The sequence below is a fragment of the Mobula hypostoma genome, chromosome 15 (assembly GCF_963921235.1).
Source record: "Mobula hypostoma chromosome 15, sMobHyp1.1, whole genome shotgun sequence".
NCBI classification, from domain to species: domain Eukaryota; kingdom Metazoa; phylum Chordata; class Chondrichthyes; order Myliobatiformes; family Myliobatidae; genus Mobula; species Mobula hypostoma.
Genome location: NC_086111.1, coordinates 40977352 through 40995664, shown reverse-complemented (window position 1 = coordinate 40995664; position 18313 = coordinate 40977352). Strand labels below are relative to the sequence as shown.

At 40.9% G+C, this 18313-nt stretch overlaps 1 protein-coding gene across 2 annotated transcripts in view; it reads right to left on the bottom strand.

Moving 5' to 3' along the window:
- Positions 1-18313, bottom strand: part of tafa4b (TAFA chemokine like family member 4b) — a 360145-nt gene that overhangs the window by 333769 nt on the left and 8063 nt on the right. For both annotated transcript variants that reach the window (XM_063068393.1, XM_063068391.1), the window contains exon 2: positions 8410-8526. The gene's annotated coding sequence lies outside the window, so the exon portion shown is untranslated. The remainder of the gene's footprint in view (positions 1-8409; positions 8527-18313) is intronic.

The following is an 18313-nucleotide window of genomic DNA, read 5'->3' as shown; positions in this document are numbered from 1 at the left end:
AACTTTCCGATGCAATTGCAAGAGGTATCAAACCTGCCCTTTTATCACTTCCCTCTAAATGATCTAGAATCCCGAACACGCCTTCCAAATGAAGAAGCAATATACAGTACTTGTTCTCGGTAGTTGGCAAACTGAATGTAGATTAGGTACCCAGTTCAGGACTTCTCTGCTCGATCTTCAAGAGTGACTTTGGTCTCCAGTTGTCTAGCACTTTAATTCTCTATCCCACTCCCACTCTAACCTCTAACCTACAATGTTCCGGTGAAGCTCAAAGTGTGCTCAAGGAGCAGCACCTCATCTTTAGACTTAACACATTGCAGCCTTCTGAACTCAATATTGACCTCAAATAAGACAGGCTCAACTCCAGCCTTCTTACTTAGCATTCCCCCAAATCATCTGATGAATAACATCAATTACTGTGCATTTCTCATCTTCAGAACTATCTTTTTGGCATTCACTAACCCTTTTACACCCCTCTTTCATCCTGCACCATCACCCTTCGTGTCAGTGTTATCTCTCCAGCCTTCTGACCAGCACTGACCTCCTCACCTTCTCTACAGTTTAAAACTTGCTTATCTCTATCTTTACTCAGTGCTGATTCAAATACCTATGTTGTTTTCTCTTTCTACAGTCTTTCATTTCATATCATATTTCCAACATCTGTGATACTTGGCTTTTGAATTCTTCCATTTGATTCTGGCAGACATCACTCCCACTGATTATAAAAGCAATCTTCCTCAGCTTCCCTCTTAGCTTATGCTGTTACTCCATCATTTCTGCAACCAATTCATTCTGACGTTGTCACTCTTTTCTTAATTCATCTCATTCTCATCCACTTTAATAGTTTACATTGCCATTTCTCAACCCAACACAATATGAATACGAACATATTTTACCTCCCCCCCCCCCCCACGACTCTCCGCTTCCTACAGGGATTGTGCCCTCTGATTCCTTGGGGCACTTGTCTCACTACACTAATCTCCCTCTTTCACTTATCCCTGCAAGTAGAATAAGTGCTACACATGCCCCTTCACCTCCCCCCTTACCTCCACTCAAGGCCTCAAACAGTGTTTTCAGGTGAGGCAATACTTCATTTGGTCATCTACTGTATCCAGTCATCCCAATGTGGACTCCTTGGTGAGACCCAATGTAAATTAGGGACCACTTTGTTGAGCACCTTCACTCCATCCACAAAAAGCAGGATTTCCTGGTCACCAACCATTTTAATTCCAATCCCCATTCCCATTCTGACATGTTGGTCCATGGCCTGCTCTAATGCCAAGATGAGGCAGTCCCAGGTTGGAGGAGCAACACCTCCTATTCTGTCTGGGTAGCCTCCAATCTGATGGCATGAACATCGATTTCTCGAACTTCCAATAGTATTTCCCCCTCCCTCTGCCCTCTTCTTCTATTCCCCACTCTGCCACCCCACTTAACTCATCTCCTCACCTGCCCGTCACCTCGCCCTGGTACCCCACCATTTTCGCCAATGGTGAAAATGATATCGTATTTGTCAAGTAGGGGCCGTGCACAATCCTGATTTGATGGAGGCAGACATGAGAAACACAGAGGAACATCTGGAGAAACTTCTGAAATGCCCGCTTCGCTGCCACTGCTACTGTGTGATCGAGAATCTCTGGAGGGGAAGGCCCCAAATCCTCGGCTTTGCCTATTGCCTGTTGCCAGGGCCAGGGTCGAAGCGCTCGGCAGAGATGGTGCTCGGTTCTCAGTGTCGGAGGGCTGGTCGGAGGCTCGAAGTTTTCGGACGGACTCAAGAGTCGGCTGTGGTCGGGTGCTTCCAGGGTGCTGCATCGGCAAGTCTGCGGTACTGGAAGTTCATGGCAGGAAGAGTTTTTTCCTTCCCTCTACCGTCTGCGTGAGATGATGGGACTTTCGAGAGACTTTGAGACGTATTTTTACCATGCCCATGGTCTGTTCTTTATCAAATTACAGTATTGCTTTGCACTGTTGTAACTATATAGCTCCAGAACCTGGGCCTTAGCACTCAGATCTGCAGCTGGATCTTCAGCTTCCTCACAGACAGGACCCAGGCTGTAAAAATAGGGGACAAACTCTCCTCTACAATCACTTTGAGCACCGGTGCCCCACAAGGCTGTGTACTCAGCCCCCTGCTGTACTCACTGTACACCCATGATTGTGTAGCCAAGTTTCCATCAAACTCAATATATAAGTTTGCTGATGACACAACAATTGTAGGCTGTATTGTCGGGTAATGATGAGTTTGAGTACAGAGAGGAAATTAAGAACCTGGTGGCATGGTGCGAAGACAATAACCCATCCCTCAATGTCAGCAAGATGAAGGAATTGGTTGTTGACTTCAGAAGGAGTAGTGGACCGCATGACCCAATTTACATCGGTGGTGCGCAAGTGGAACAGGTCAAAAGCTTTAAGTTCCTCGGGGTCAATATCACAAATGACCTGACTTGGTCCAACCAAGCAGAGTTCACTGCCAAGGAGACCCACCAGCGCCTTTACTTCCTGAGAAAACTAAAGAAATTTGACCTGTCCCCTAAAACCCTCACTAATTTTTATAGATGCACTGTAGAAAGCATTCTTCTAGGGTGCACCACAACCTGGTATGGAAGTTGTCCTGTCCAAGACCGAAAGAAGCTGCAGGAGATCGTGAACACGGCGCAGCACATCACACAAACCAATCTTCCGTCCGTGGACTCACTTTACACCGCACGCTATCAGGGCAGTGCTGCCAGGATAATCAAGGACACGACCCACCCAGCCAACACACTTTTCATCCCTCTTCCCTCCGGGAGGAGCTTGAAGACTCGTACAGCCAGATTTGGGAACAGCTTCTTTCCAACTGAGATAAAACTGCTGAACGGATCCTGACCCGTATCTGGGCCGTACCCTCCAAATATCCGGATCTGCCTCTCGGTTTTTTTTGCACTACCTCACTTTCCATTTTTCTATTTTCTATTTATAATTTAAAATTTAAATTTTAATATTTACTAATTTTTACTATTTTAATATTTAATATTTGTAATCCAGGGAGCGGGAAGCGCAGAATCAAATATCGCTGTGATGATTGTACGTTCTAGTATCAATTGTTTGGCAACAATAAAGTATAAAGTATTAAGTATAATTATGTGGTTTTTGTCAGTTTTTCAGTCTTGATTTGTTTTGTGTTTCTGTGATATCATTCTGGAGGAACATTGTATTATTTCTTAATACATGCATTACCAAATGATAATAAAAGAGGACTGCGTGTCCTCATAATCTAATCTAATAATCTAATCCTCTCCTATCAGATTCCTTATTCTACAGCTCTTTGCCTTTTTCACCTATCACCTCCCAGCTTCTTACTTCATCCTCACTCCCCCACCCACCTGGTTTCACCTATCACCTTCTAGCCTGTACTCCTTCCCCTTCCCCCACCTTCTTATTCAGGCTTCTTCCCCCCTCCCTTTCCAGGCCTGATGAAGGGTCTCGGCCCAAAACAATGACCGTTTATTTATTTCCATCGACGCAGCCTGACCTGCTGGGTTCCTTCAATAGACTCTTTTGTCTCTTTCCAGTGCTATGCTTATTCTTCCCAATTTACAAGTAGCCTCAAGAACTCTTATCCAGAATTCCACGGCAAAACACAAACTGCAGTGGGAACTCAGAGGTCAGGCAGCACTTTGGAACCAGAGGAATGGTCCGAGTTTGAGGTCAGAACCCTGCAGCATTACCAGAAGTAGCTGCAGGCAGGGTTCCTCATGTCAGATCGGATGGGCTGTCAGAAGATGATTGTTATGCATTAATCCTGCACATGTCTACCGTGGCCTTTTTCATTTGCTCACCCATTCATCCCATGAAGCAAAGGCAGGCTTTCCCACTGAGATGACCAATGCATCCTGTCTTTAAAAGGCAAGAATCCCTTGCAGTCGCTCAGTTGAAAAGACACAGCAAAAAGACAATGGTCACATTAGGATATTTATAATCCGCTATTTTAAAACTCCTTGAATATTGATCCTGACAGTCTTATGCAGTAATTTTACGCACCAGTGAGAACATGCAACTGAAAATGCTGGCTGATAAGATGTGTGATGTTACCCACACTAACTGGATATTCCATATACAAATATACATGGAAGCTCACATCAACTATTAGGAATAACAATTGAAAATAATCACTCAAAATAAGATCAAGAGACCTGAAGATTTTTTTATAATAGATATATATTAGAAAAGCAAGCAAAATTATAATATAAGATTGAATCATTGAATCTTTGAATCTAGCTCGGGTCAACCCATGCAAAGTTGTGGGGCTGGACAACATACCTGGTCAGGTTCTGAGGGATTGTGGGGCCCAACTAACAGAGGTCTTAATGGACGTCCTTAACATCTGTTTACAACAGTCCACTGTCCCTACAGGATTCAAGGCAGCCACCATCGTTCTGGTGCCCAGGAGAGTGGCAGTAACTGGCCTAAACAACTACCTGCTCAGTGGCACTGACCTCGACAGTCATGAAGTGCTTTGAGCGTCTGATGGTGGTTGGTATAAAATCCCACCTTCCAGCTACATTGGACTTGTCCAGTTTGCATTCAGCTCAAATTAGTCCACTGATGATACCATAGCCTCGGCCCTCCACTCCATCATGTCTCACCTAGAAAACAAAGCTCTAGCTTGGCCTTTAGCATGAAAATCTCTCAGAGGCTGATGGGAGGACAGTTCACCCATCAGTTGAGTCAACACTCCTCTCTGTAACTTCATGATGGAAAGACCCCAGTCAGTCTGAGTTAGCAGCAACATCTCAGGTTTCATCGTGTTGAGCACTACCACCCCACTCCTGGGCTGTATGCTCAGCCCACTGCTGTCTAACAACTGCAGTGTCAGAACCCGCTCAAACCACATCATCAAGTTCACTAAAGATGCAATAGCTGCACTCATCGGCAACAATGACGAGTCGGCAAACAGGTGAAGAAGCTTATTAAATCTTGTGAGAACAACAAGATGAGTCCCAACATGGACAAGACAAAAGAGATGATTCTGGCCTTCAGGAAGGCGGAGGTTGACCACTCTCCATTGCTCATCAATGGCTCTGCCATGGAGAGAGTGAAGATCGCGAAGTTCCTTGGTGTGCACATAACGGATGATCTAACCTGGACCCACAACACCTTCTCGCTGGTAAAGAAGGCACAGAAGCATCTCCACTTTCTGACCAGAATGAGGCGTGCAAGGCTCCCTGCCCCCATTCTAAAATCTTTCTACAGCAGCACCATTGGAAGTGTCCTGTCTGACTGCACCTTGTGTGGTAACAGAAGAAGCAAGGAATGGGACCAGAAGACCCTACAGAGGACAGAAAAAACCCTTTGAGGAAATCATTGGACTCTCCTCCTCACCTATTTGTGACATTTAGCAGGAGTGTAGGGCCTGAAGCATTGTGAGGATCCCTACCACCCATCCCACAATCTCTTTGACCCACTACCGTCAGGAAGGAGGTACAGGAGCATTAGGTCTAGGACAGAAAGACAGGATAACAGCTTTTTACCACCCCCCCCGCCCCCCCGGCTGTGAGACTGATGAATACCCTGCCACCACTGAGGTCCCATCACGAGGAAAGTGAGCTGCTTGCTGCACTGTTTACTGTTTAACTGTGCTGTCTACTTCACATGCATGTTGAATTACATTTTGTTAAGCTACTTGTGGTAGTGTTTTGTTTTATGCACTGTGTGTGATATATGTATAGTGGGTGCACAGTAGTCCAGAGGAATGTTGTTTGGTTTGTTTGTATATATGTACAATCTGGTGAACAATAAACTTGAATTTGAACTTGATGGTGTGCAGTGTACACTTGCCGTTCACCTGGCCATCATTCCGGAAGTCCTTGCGGTCCCACTCTACACCGTGGAAAGAACTCTCACTACAGTTCTGAGGGATCAGGAGGTTTTGGTTACAATGTGCAACAAGGCTGCAAGTCACAGAAAATATCAACAGTGTACAGTAAACATAATCCAAAGAGCAAGGAAAGGCCAAAGAAAGCCACTTCAATTCTCCACTCCACTCCCACTTTAACCTTTCTCTCTGTCACCTCCTGAACTGCTACAAGGTCCAGCGTAAATGTGAGGAAAAACATCTCTTCAGTCGGGGCACATGTCAGTCTTCTCAGCTCAACTTACTTTCTCTGTCTTTATCAGAACTGGACATTTCTGCTCTGAGTTATCCAGCTGTGGCATTGGTTCAGTTTTCCTCATTTCATTAGTGGAGCCTGATATGCTGACCATGTCTCACGGCCCTGCTACTGGCAGCACACAGCACAGACAATAAAGCAGTGTCAATAACTGGACCTCATCCAATCACAGATACTCCCTTTGTCCTATCCATCCCTCCTGCAGCCCTCTCTGCAGCTTTAATTATGCCTTTCATCTCGTCATCAAAGTTTTGATGAATGGTCTCTGACTTGAAATATTAACTGTTTCTCTTTCCACAGATTCTGCTAAACCTGTTCAGTGTTTCAATAGGCACACTTAATGACAGAGAAATGCATACAATATACATCCTGAAATTCTATTTCTTCGCAGACATCCACAAAAACAGAGGAGTGCCCCAAAGAATGAATGACAGTTAAATGTTAGAACCCCAAAGTCCCCCCAACTCCCCCCACCCACGCATAAGCAGCAGCAAAGCGGTAACACCCCCCCAACCAGCAAAAAAGCTTCTGTAACCTCCACCGAGCACTCAAGTGTGCAGCAAATCATCAATAAGGACACAGACTTGCAGTACCCCAAAGACTACTCGTTCACCTGGTACTCAACATACCACAGGCTTTCTTTCTCCCCAACGTTTTCAATAATTATTTCAGATAATTTCAGGTTGCTCATAGTTCAGCTTTTGTGGCTTTCATTAAGCAAGGAAAGTACTAATTTGATGTCTTGAGTTAAAAGGGTGATGATGGAGGCTTCATTTCTGATATAGAGGGCAGACATGCCGGTCACAACTGTTGGGGAAGGGCCACAGTATGTAGGAGAATATAGGGCTTGACTGCAAACAGGAACTGAGAGGAATCTTGGCAGCAACAAAATCTGCACAGAGTAGAGAAGCCCGCACTGTGTAACTCTGGTACCTGCACAAAAAAAATAGTTGCAACTATATTCTGCAAGTAAGGCTACATCCACACTAGACCGGATAAATCCGTAACCAAAGCTTTTTCTCTTCATTTTGACCCTCCATCCACACTAAAACGGCGTTTTCCTCCCCCAAAAACGGAGATTTTCAGAAACGTTCTCCAGAGTGAATAAATCTGAAAACGCCTAATATCTGGCGTAGTGCATACGGGGTAACCGGCTATTTATAAAACCACTGTCATGATGTGCTGGAACAAATGGTGGTGGCAGCGCGACATTTCGTTGTTTTCTTGAACGCAACCTCCAACACCACAACAATATCTGACAATAGATGTGTAACAGCCTAATGTAACATTGTATGGAAATACAAGGTAACACTGATGCAGACATGTTTGATACATTTAACAAGGTGCTTTATTAATGTATTGTTTGTGCAAACATTCAATAGATGCAATTGTCACTTTTGCCCAGTAACTCATTTTATTGCATATGTTAAATACAGCAAAATAATACAAAGACATGGCAAAAGGCAAACAAATGAGATAACAGCAAATTTCACTTTTGCCCAGTAACAAGCCTTATTGCATTTAGTTGTAGTTGTCGGCCCTTTCATCGGTGAAGAGACTATGACTGTAGGAAATGTTTCCGGACAAACGCGCACTAAGTTTTTCGTTTGGCAGTTTCCTTTTAAGTTTTTCTAGTCTGTAACTGGACAAATGTGCACCAAGTATACAGTTTCCTCTTCGCTTGTTTTCTGTGTGTCCTGCGCATGCCCAGTAGGAGGCGATTCGCCCAAATATCTGTTTTAATGTGGACAGAGGTATTTTTAAAAACGCCTAGTGTGGACGCCTGTTGTTTTTATGCGAAACCGACGTTTTCAAAATTATCCGGTCTAGTGTAGACGTAGCCTAAGTCTGCCATTTTCCAGACCTTGTTCCAGAGGAACAAAGGAAAATTCTGACTCTATAATAGTAAGTATATCGGCTCCTTAGGACAGCGCTCGCACACCATTCCACTTTCAGTGTAACTACCAGTCACAAGAACTATAGTCATGGTTGTTTCTTAGTTGTATGCAATTTATTGAGATTTTATTAACTTTTTTAACATTGTTGTTAAACTTCTTACTAGTTCATAACACTCTTGCTATTGTCCCTTAAAGCACATCATTCTAAAATATTTCATTGTTGTAGCGCCTCGAGCTTTGCTTGTCCATAATCTGCCCTGATGGTGTACAATACATACTTTAATTTGAAAGTAAGGGATATATCTAAAATGTTGTTTAACATTTTTAAGTAATATGCAAATTCAACATTTTCACATTCTTACCTTGCTGATTTTATTTTCAGTTATAAATCTTTTTCAACATATTGGACACGAGTCAAGATTGCCAACTGATGTACCATCATCCCTGTTCTCTTCTGCTCAGCCTCTCTTCATCGGAATCTGCCAAGAAAAATCGCCATACGTTAGATTTCCCGATGACCTCTTGGACAGCTGGAACCATTGAATGACATCTCCTCCGATACTAAGGTATTGGAGGCCTTTGTTGATTGCTCTTTAGAACCATGGAAGGACAATTGAAAGACAAGTAAATCCTGACTTGTGAACTATTGCTCATTGTGGGATCTTCCTTGTCCTTGAGCAGCTCTCTACACTTTGAATGAATTAGAGACTGAAAAATATAATGGAAATGGTATTATTTTATTAAGATGCATAGTGCATCTTGATGCGGAGGTTTAAACATCTCCCACTCTGATCACGGATGCGTGCCATGGGTTCTATCTTGTCGTTGCCTCCGTATCATTAAGGACAAGCAAGTGTTTAACAACCGGCCATCTCTGCTTTTGTCCCAATTATGTTCAGTCATCAGCATCTCTGCTAAACTTGCAAAACATTCATCTCACGTGACTAAGACACACAAAATGCTGGAGGAACTCAGCAGGTCAGGCAGCATCTCTGGATAAGCTTTTGTTTCGATCTTACATGACTCTCTGTTTAAATGAAGCTCTCACACTTTCTAATTTTCTCTATTCAACCTCTTACCAAAATTTGTTGCAGCTTCTCATGCCCCAACCTATCTGGTTCAACAGTAACTATAACTAGGGCTGATTCTAAATCAAACTCCAAGAGAAGGAACTATGAACATGTTACTTTTATTTACACATAACTAAACTTTGTGAACTTTCTCCCCCCGCCCCCCTTGACATACCCTCAAGTTTCATAGCATCAGTTTCCCTGAGGGATTCTAAACACAGGCAGTGATCTTGACCAGTTGGTATGAATTATGTCATATAATCAAATGGGTTCAGGATTATCATAATAACTATCTGAAGTAATTTTGTTTGCAGGAATTTAATTGGTAAGAAGAATAATAGTAAGAAGAATGATTTTGTCTAATATGAAGAAAGCCACCAATGTCAAAAGAGAACGTAATAACTAAAAACTTAATTAATGAGAAAGGGAAAAAAATGGCTGGTGATTCAGTGATCATGATGTAAATGGCACACTGACTGCACAGTAAGATAAATTTCATTTTAATAATATGCTTTCACTTGTTAATCCATTAGTGAGTCTGTTCCAATGATGCTTGGAGTTCTGCCAGTACAAACAGTTTCCCTGTTCCTGGTTATAGAAGGAATGAATTAATGTCTGAGCAAATGTTTCCCTTAACCAAAATCTCAATCAGCATTGTGTCCATTATGAAACATGTAACTGACAAGAGAATAATTTGCAGAAATTTTCATTGTTTCACTTTATTGAAATTAGGGCAATGCCTGAGACATGCAAAAGTTGCTGACAATTATCAAAGCCAGTGAATTGTGACTTTTATATTGCAGCTAATCCGAATTTCTACCAAATCAACACACAGGGCTGGTAGAACCAATTATTTCAAACTAATGAAAAGAAAACTATATACTTTATATAATTAAGTACCTGCCTACATTTGAGATCTGCCTTATTTTATCCTTGAGATTTCAATACCAACTTTACTAGGCCCTAGCCTAATTGAAATCCACTAAATCTGACAAGGTAATATATTTCCAAAGTCAAATTTATAGCGTGCACAGTTGTTTCAATGAAATGTCCATCAGGACTGGAGCAGAGACAAAATATATCTGGTACAAATAAATAAGGAGAATTCTGAAATGCTTAAGAAGCTATTTAGGAAGGGTGATGTTACTGTTACTGTGTTCCTCAATCCACCTCCTTGTGGAGTTTCATTTTGCCATTGTGGCTTTTAATTCATCTGCCTGTTTGTTCCTACCCTGTAAGTGAGCTGCTTGGTTCATTTGATTGACGCCAGAGAAAATGGCCAATTCAGAGCAACACCAAAGAAAAGAGCGTGGGTCTGAGGATCCTTGAATTTCAGAACCAGAATCAGAATCTGGTTTATTATCACTGGCACGTGACGTGAAATTTGTTAACTTAGCAGCAACAGCTCAATGCAATACATAATCTAGCAGAGAGAAAAAAAATAAATAAAATAATAATAATAATAATAAAATAAGTAAATCAATTACATATATTGAGTAGGTTTGATAAACCTACATGTTAGATAAACCTTTCTGGGTGAATGGTTGAGCCATCACAGTAGGTTATTTTACGTTCATGAGAGGAATCAGGGAAGGTTTCCACCTTTTATTCTTCCCCCTAATACCAACGACACAACATTATTCAACAAAGGAGTTTCATCACCTCAGTGTGACCTTTTCGATGGTTTGACAACATATAATAATGTTGTGCATGCGCAGTCTGGAGAATATCTGTGTACATATCAAAGGGATTTTAAAAATGCAAACACGAGGAAACCTGCAGATGCTGGAATTTCAAGCAACACACATAAAAGTTGCTGGTGAACACAGCAGGCCAGGCAGCATCTCTAGGAAGAGGTACAGTCGACGTCCTTCTTTCAAGACTAACTGAAAGAAGAGCTGTAAGAGATTTGAAAGTGTGAGGGGGAGGGGTGATCCAAAATGATAGGAGAAGACAGGAGGGGGAGGGATGGAGCCAAGAGCTGGACAGGTGATAGGCAAAAGGGATATGAGAGGATCATGGGACAGGAGGCCCAGGGAGAAAGAAAAGGGGGAGGGGAGGAAAAAGCCCAGAGGATGGGCAAGGGATATAGTGAGGGGGACAGAGGGAGAAAAAGGAGAGAAAAAGAATGTGTATATAAATAAGTAACGGATGGGGTACGACAGGGAGGTGGGGCATTAGCGGAAATTTGAGAAGTCAATGTTCATGCCATCAGGTTGGAGGCTACCCAGACGGAATATAAGGTGTTGTTCCTCCAACCTGAGTGTGGCTTCATCTTTACAGTAGAGGAGGCCATGGATAAACATATCAGAATGGGAATGGGATGTGGAATTAAAATGTGTGGCCACTGGGAGATCCTGCTTTCTCTGGCAGACAGAGCCAGAGAGCTAGCAAAGGGATTGTTAATTTGAAGGCAATGCTCTCATTCATTGTGCAAAGATTTGCCAGCTACTGAGTAGTTTGCAGCCATTTCAACCCATTCGAACTTACGAACCTTCCCACCCACCACCCTCCCCCATCCTCTGCCTGCCCCAATCTACTTGCTACTTATTCACCAAGAACTTGTTTCTCTCATCTCCATTTTCAACTCCGAGGGAGAGTGATATCAAAATGTTTTTTTTAATCTTTTAGATCCTAGTTGACCCATTATGAGTTCCCACCAATCACACTGCTTTTTGGAATAATGTAATATGATGTTAATGTTACTTTTTAGTAAACTGAAGCAAATCAACGCTTCTGACTGTCTAAATATACGCAGAATAATGGATGTGTCGTGTGCTGATTCCACTTCAACCATATAGCTGTGGTTTCCAGTTGCACATCAGTGCCAGAAGTAGTCTGCTGGTATATTAATGAAATTGTCAATGTAGATGCAAGGAAAAGGAGTAAAGGAGAGAAGGAGAGAGAAAGAGGTTATTGAAGAAGAGAGATGCTATAGAGAAGAAACAAGAGGGATCATATAAACAGATTAAAGGAGAAAAATATATGTTCAGGGCCAATAATGAGATCAGTCCAACAGACTAGAAAGGTACGAAGAATTCACCATCAATAACACTACAAGGTAGTTTGCTCCCACAGTCCAAAGACTGTTGGTGGGTTAACTGGCCATTGTAAATTGTCCCGTGATTAGGCTAGGATTAAACTAGGAGGTTGCTGGGCAGCTCGGTCAGAGGATAAAATCTCAATATATGCCGTGCTGTATCTCAATCAATAAATAAATAGACATTTGCTTGTAGTATCTTAAACATTTCTGGGTGGCATGCAATAGCTGTGAAATTTTCAATGCATTTTGCTCCTGGGCTAAAGTGAGCGAGTCAAAGAACAACACTAATAAATCAGAACTGAGAAGTTTATAAAAATACAAGTTAAAGGTAAGAAAAATAACTGTCAAATTAATTGCAAATGGCAAGGTATTAAACACCTACTAAAACAATCAATCCTGAATCACCAATGAAGAGATATCAATAATAGCAAGGTGAATAAATAAATCCTATTTTGAAACATCCCCATTCACCTCTTTTAGTTCATGAAGTATCTACCATACATCCTAAGATTTTAAACACTTCTTAAAGATTAAAGATTCTAACATGATTAAATTTTCCATTGTTTTACATCGGTTAAAATCTTATTATGCTCCCAAGGTATCTGTTTCAACATCTATATTCATGGATTCCTACCACGGTCAGTTTAGTGGGCTAATAAGCATCAGAGAGATTTTCCATATTCATTGGTGTACTTTCTCTCATCACCTGAGGAACTTTCAGTTCCATTCTTTTTTCAAAAGATTTCAAAACAAGTTATCTACACTTTTATTTCATGCATAATTCTCATTTATAACTTTAATAACTATTTCTTGATAGCCTCTCCTACTGTTAATTAAATCAAAAGCAAACAAGATAATTTCCACAGGACATTCCCAAGCCTACTGTCCTTGCTTTTGACTTTAGGTGCCAGGATCTTGCAGTTCACATGACTGAAACATCCTGCTATCCCCTCCACCCTGTCAGCTAGAGAACCAACTAATTTCCCAAACTTCTCAAAGTCATCACCATTCCAAACATCAGATACAGGTGCTGCTGAAACCAGCCACCCAAAATATTGCCAGATTCCATAAACTCCATTCTAAGAGGGTCCCAGGATTCAGTAATTCCTCGTGCTGCTAGACAAGAGGGCCTCTCTCCTAGCCCAGGACAAGCAAATCCTTTCCAGGCATGGCAAGATCCCAGCCCACCACCAATGGTAATGAACTAACAACCATTAATACAGCCAAAACTCAATGACAAAACTTCCAATGACACAGAAAATCATGTGAAGTGTTCACTGCCTATGAGTCATGTGGATTTTTATGCTATGTTAATAAATTGCTGTGTCCTTTGTTTTTGGGCATTGTTTCTTCTGTAAATAAGTACAATTAAATAACTTCAGACTGGTGCTATTATGCAGTTATTTCAATCCTTTTGATGAGATTGGCTAACATGCTGACAAAGCACTTTTAGACAACAAGACATAGCAACAGAATCAGGCCATTTGGCCCATCGAGTCTGCTCCACCATTTCATCATGGCTGATCCATTATTCCTCTCAGCCCAGTCTCCTGCCTTCTCCCCATATCCCATCATGCCCTGTCCAATCAAGAATCTATCAACCTCTGCCTTAAATATACATAAAGATTAACTGCCTGTGGCGACTAATTCCGCAGATTCACCATCGTCTGGCTAAAGAAATTCCTCTTCATCTCCGTTCTAAAAGGACGCACCTGTATTCTGAGGCTGTGCCCTCTGGTCTTAGACTCTCACACCATTTAGTCACTATACTTAAGACAACGTCATTAAATGTCAAACCTGTGGATGCTACTTTGTAATGAGTGCACAATAAAAAAAGCAGGTTTAAGTGAGAGATTTGAAAATCAAAATATTTTCCAAAACTAAAAATCTGATGCAAAGCTGAAAATGATGGAATTGCTCAGCAGACAGCATTCACCACTGTTCTGAGGAAGGATCTACAACCCGAGTTACTAACTCTGTTGCTCTAACAATCGGCACTGCCTAACCTGACAAGTCTTTCCGGAATTTTCTGGTTTTGTTCTTTGGGAAATGGATTTGCTTATGGACATTACTAGCTAAACAAGAACACAAATAAATGCGTTGCATAAATTCCCTCAAAGATAATGCATGAGGTTGTAAGCTTTTTTTTATACTTCTAGTTAAAATAGAGCCCGCTTCGGGATATATCTAGAAATATTTAAAAGTTGGAATATTCATATATTTGTGATTTCACTATAGATAATATCTTAGAATATTGACAGCTCATTCTGCCAGTTATCAGCACATCTAGTTTTCCATTTTGTCAAACCTCGACTGAAAAGTGTCGACAAGAGAACTACACGCTGGCTCTTGTCACATATTACTCCACCTTCCCTGAGCTTTCCAACAGGATTTCTCTCTCCTTTATGGCCTTCATTCAGAAATTCAGCCGAAGCTACTTTTCTTTAAAAGAAACCCTGGTCCTTTAACTGGTAACAAACACGACACAGGGAAAAATAACAGCAACAAAATGCCTATTTAATGATTTTCTAGCTAGTTACTGTAGCCTAGTGGTGGAGAAGGGCTAAGAGTGTGATTGCTGGAAATGTACTGCGAATTATTTATTATATTCTCAATCAGTGTTGACACTCAAATCTTAAATGCTCCATAAACATGTAAGTAATCAGTCATCTTCCATTATTTATCCTATCTATATGTGGAATTGTTCATAAAGAGTGCATTTCATTACACCAGAGTAGTTTCATATTCAACCTCTTCCGGAAGAGCTCCTAAAGCAATCCTCACCCCAGCCTTTAAACTCTTTAATCTTAGTTGGATCCAGCTAAGTGATTAAAAAATGAGTAGTTTACTCTTACCAAGTCAATATCATGTATTGCAATGAATGGCAAAAATAAGTTACAAAAAGTAATAATAAAGAGACATTACAGGGAATCAGAATCCATTGAGGTTCCACAGTCAGTGGGACTAACTCTCACAAGAAATGTATCGCCATTTCCTGTAAATGAACAGGAAAATTAGACCAAGTAATTCCTTGTGAGTTTTGCCTCCAGAGAGATGCATGAGAATGCAGAATCAGTTCTTTAACATACTGGCTTTACTATCTACATCCATTTCTTATGCAATGTTTTACTTTTGAGATGATCCACTTTTAAAGTGTTTTATACAATCTTACTAAACTTTGGAAAACAGATTGATGAAATCAGTTTACAACCATTCACTGCATCCAATCCACACTTCTCCTGGGAATGTTATATCAAAGGGAGAGGGAGAAGGAGCAAGGGGGGGGGGGAGAGAGAGAGAGAGAGAGAGAGAGAGAGAGAGAGAGAGAGAGAGAGAGAAGAGGAGACTGGAGGGCAAACATCATTCTTCATCTAAATAATGTAGGAAATGATATTTGGAGGCTCCCTTCAGAAAGAAACTGTTGTGACTTTTATCAGTGATACATAAGTTGTCTTCTGATAACCAATAAATAGATGACATATCTGGGGAAATAAGTTTCCACATGTTTGAAGTTAAATAAGATGAAACTTATTTCTTAATTCTTCTTTTACGGTGCATGGCAAGAACACACTTTTCTTAGGATATTGCATTTAAGAATATATAATGATTTCAAGAGATTTTATTTTGAGTCTATTTACAAACTTGACCAACAGTATAGAGCCTTTCTGAAGTTTATTAATTGAATGTATGCAATAGATTTGCTCTTGAGTTCCGATTACAAGCACACCACCTTCAGTCACTTTAAGCTGATTACACATGGGAAAGTTGAACCATGGTCCCACTGTCTAAATTCAGATTCTTAGCATCAGCTGATGAGTTTGGCATTCAGGAAGTGCTTACCAGCCTTACTTACAAGACTTCAGTGGACCTAAGACAGGACGTTTTTAAATTTCAAGCTATTTTGTATTTTAAAAAATAAAAATCCTCCTGTCAGTGATTTGATGAATTGATGGCAGACTACTTGTAAATGGGTTTATTCTGAGATTTTTGGTTTCCATTCATTCATTTTCAGAAGAAACTGGTTTTACAAGCAGGAAAAGCCAATTTTCTTAGTGAATATCTAGATATTCTAAATGTTTTATAAGTTATAGACAGTGGTGCACATTGCAACTATAAATTGCAACTCACTTTAATCTCCTCGATTGTCAGTGAAATTTTAGTAACAGCATAAACACGAAGGTACTCAAAAGCTACCAGTCAATGAGAAACAACACCACCAAATGCATAACTCCTACAGCAAGTATTATTGTGCAGATAAACTTCATTATATTTTGAAAAGCTTGTAATTTCTATCTCTATTACGAACAAATTACCATGTTAAATACAAATGCAGTGAAAAGCTTTTTAAGGATTGGTTACCCTTTTCTTAGATTAGTCATTGCTGTTTGCCCACATTTTGCCTGGTAGATTTTGAACATCATGATTGATAGCTTTTAGATAATATTTACTAATTGCTGGCTGGTGTATAGCCCAAATGTTCATCTGTTAATTGCTGCTCTTTTCGGCATGTGATTTTTTACATGCAGAGCCAACTGTGGTACTAAATCTTACGTACAGAAAATCATCAGACCTTGAGAGTGATAGGGGAGGGGGAATTATTCAAAATACTTCACAGTTAAATCCTAGACCACAGGAACTGCAGTGAGGTTCAGTATTTCATGAAAATTACCCTTCCTTGGATTAACTTTATCTACACTTCTCACTGCCTCAGCAAAGCAACCAATATAATCAAAGACCCCAGGTCTCTCTTCTCCCTTCTCCCTCGTCCTATTGGGTGGAAGATACAAAAGCCCAGAAGCATGTGCCACGAGGGTCAAGGCAGCTTTTAACCCACTGTTATAAAACTACTGAACTGACCTCTTGTATGATAGACTCGTGAACTCAAAATCTACTTCATCATGGCCTTTCATACTATTGTCTACCTGCACTGCACTTTCTCTCTGTAACTATGACGCTATATTCTGCATTCTGGTTTTGTTTTCCCTTCTACTGCCTTGATATAATGAAATAAATTCCATGGATGACAAGCAAAACAAAATTTTTCATTGCTCCTCAGTACATGGGACAATAATAAACCAATGTGCCAATTCACTAATTTATCAAATCCAGCACGAAAAAATGTATCAGTTCAGAGAAGACTCTTAAATGTAAAGTGGTAATGAGTGGAAGGATTTGAAATGAACACTTTGGAGGGCAAAGGTATATTGTCTAAAGGTTCTGTCAGCTGATGAATCCAAAGGAAAGGCAGTGACCCAAAGGGTTTGGCACCAACAGCATTGGAGGAGTTGTCAATCAGCATTGAACTCACTTCCTCAAGTACTCCAGCTCTGGATTTTTCCCTTGGCATTTACTCACGGAGCCTTCCCGTGAGTGAGTGTAGCCACAAGGCAGCCAAGGTTTGATATCACAGTTTTCCTTCTCCTAGAAGAGCAGCCAACCACAGCTGACAAGCCCCATCTGCCCGAAGTGACTGGTTTTAAGGAGCCTGTAACCTGCCTTTGCCCCTTCTCCCACCAAAAAAAGTGGTTCAGCGGGGCTTATTAACTAAGCCACATGTGAAGGGCAGGAGCTGGATTTAGTTGTCAGAGGCTATTTGAGATGCTCACCTATGGGAGTATTTAATAGGTAGTGGAAGCTTGTCCCTGCTACCTCCACCCCTCTGGTTATGACAACCTCGAGAACCACCACAATATAGACTTACACTGAAATATTCTTACTGTACAGTAAAAGGAAGATTTCTATACAATGGGCCTTTGACCCAGAGACACAGTGAGTAAACAAGCATGTCACTCTTACATTTTTGGAAGGATAGAAAAGCAAGAAATTGGAGACACAGACCATTCCTGCCAGTTTCATTTTGTTTTTGATAACCCAGGAAAACTAACATTAACACTAACATTAAAGTTTTAATACACAGGATAAAAAGCATCAAAATTATGACTCAGTCAAACTCTCTGTACATTTTGCTGACACCCTTAGTAGCATTCATACCAAAACACTAAACTTAGCTCAAAGAAGTATTCTTTCGTGTCCCCCGTGAGCTCTGCTCCAGACAAGCTAAGTAATCAACCAATCTTATACATTTAATATTAGCATCTAAAATTACTAGATTTGATAATATTCTACACTGAATATGCCAACTTATTGATTACT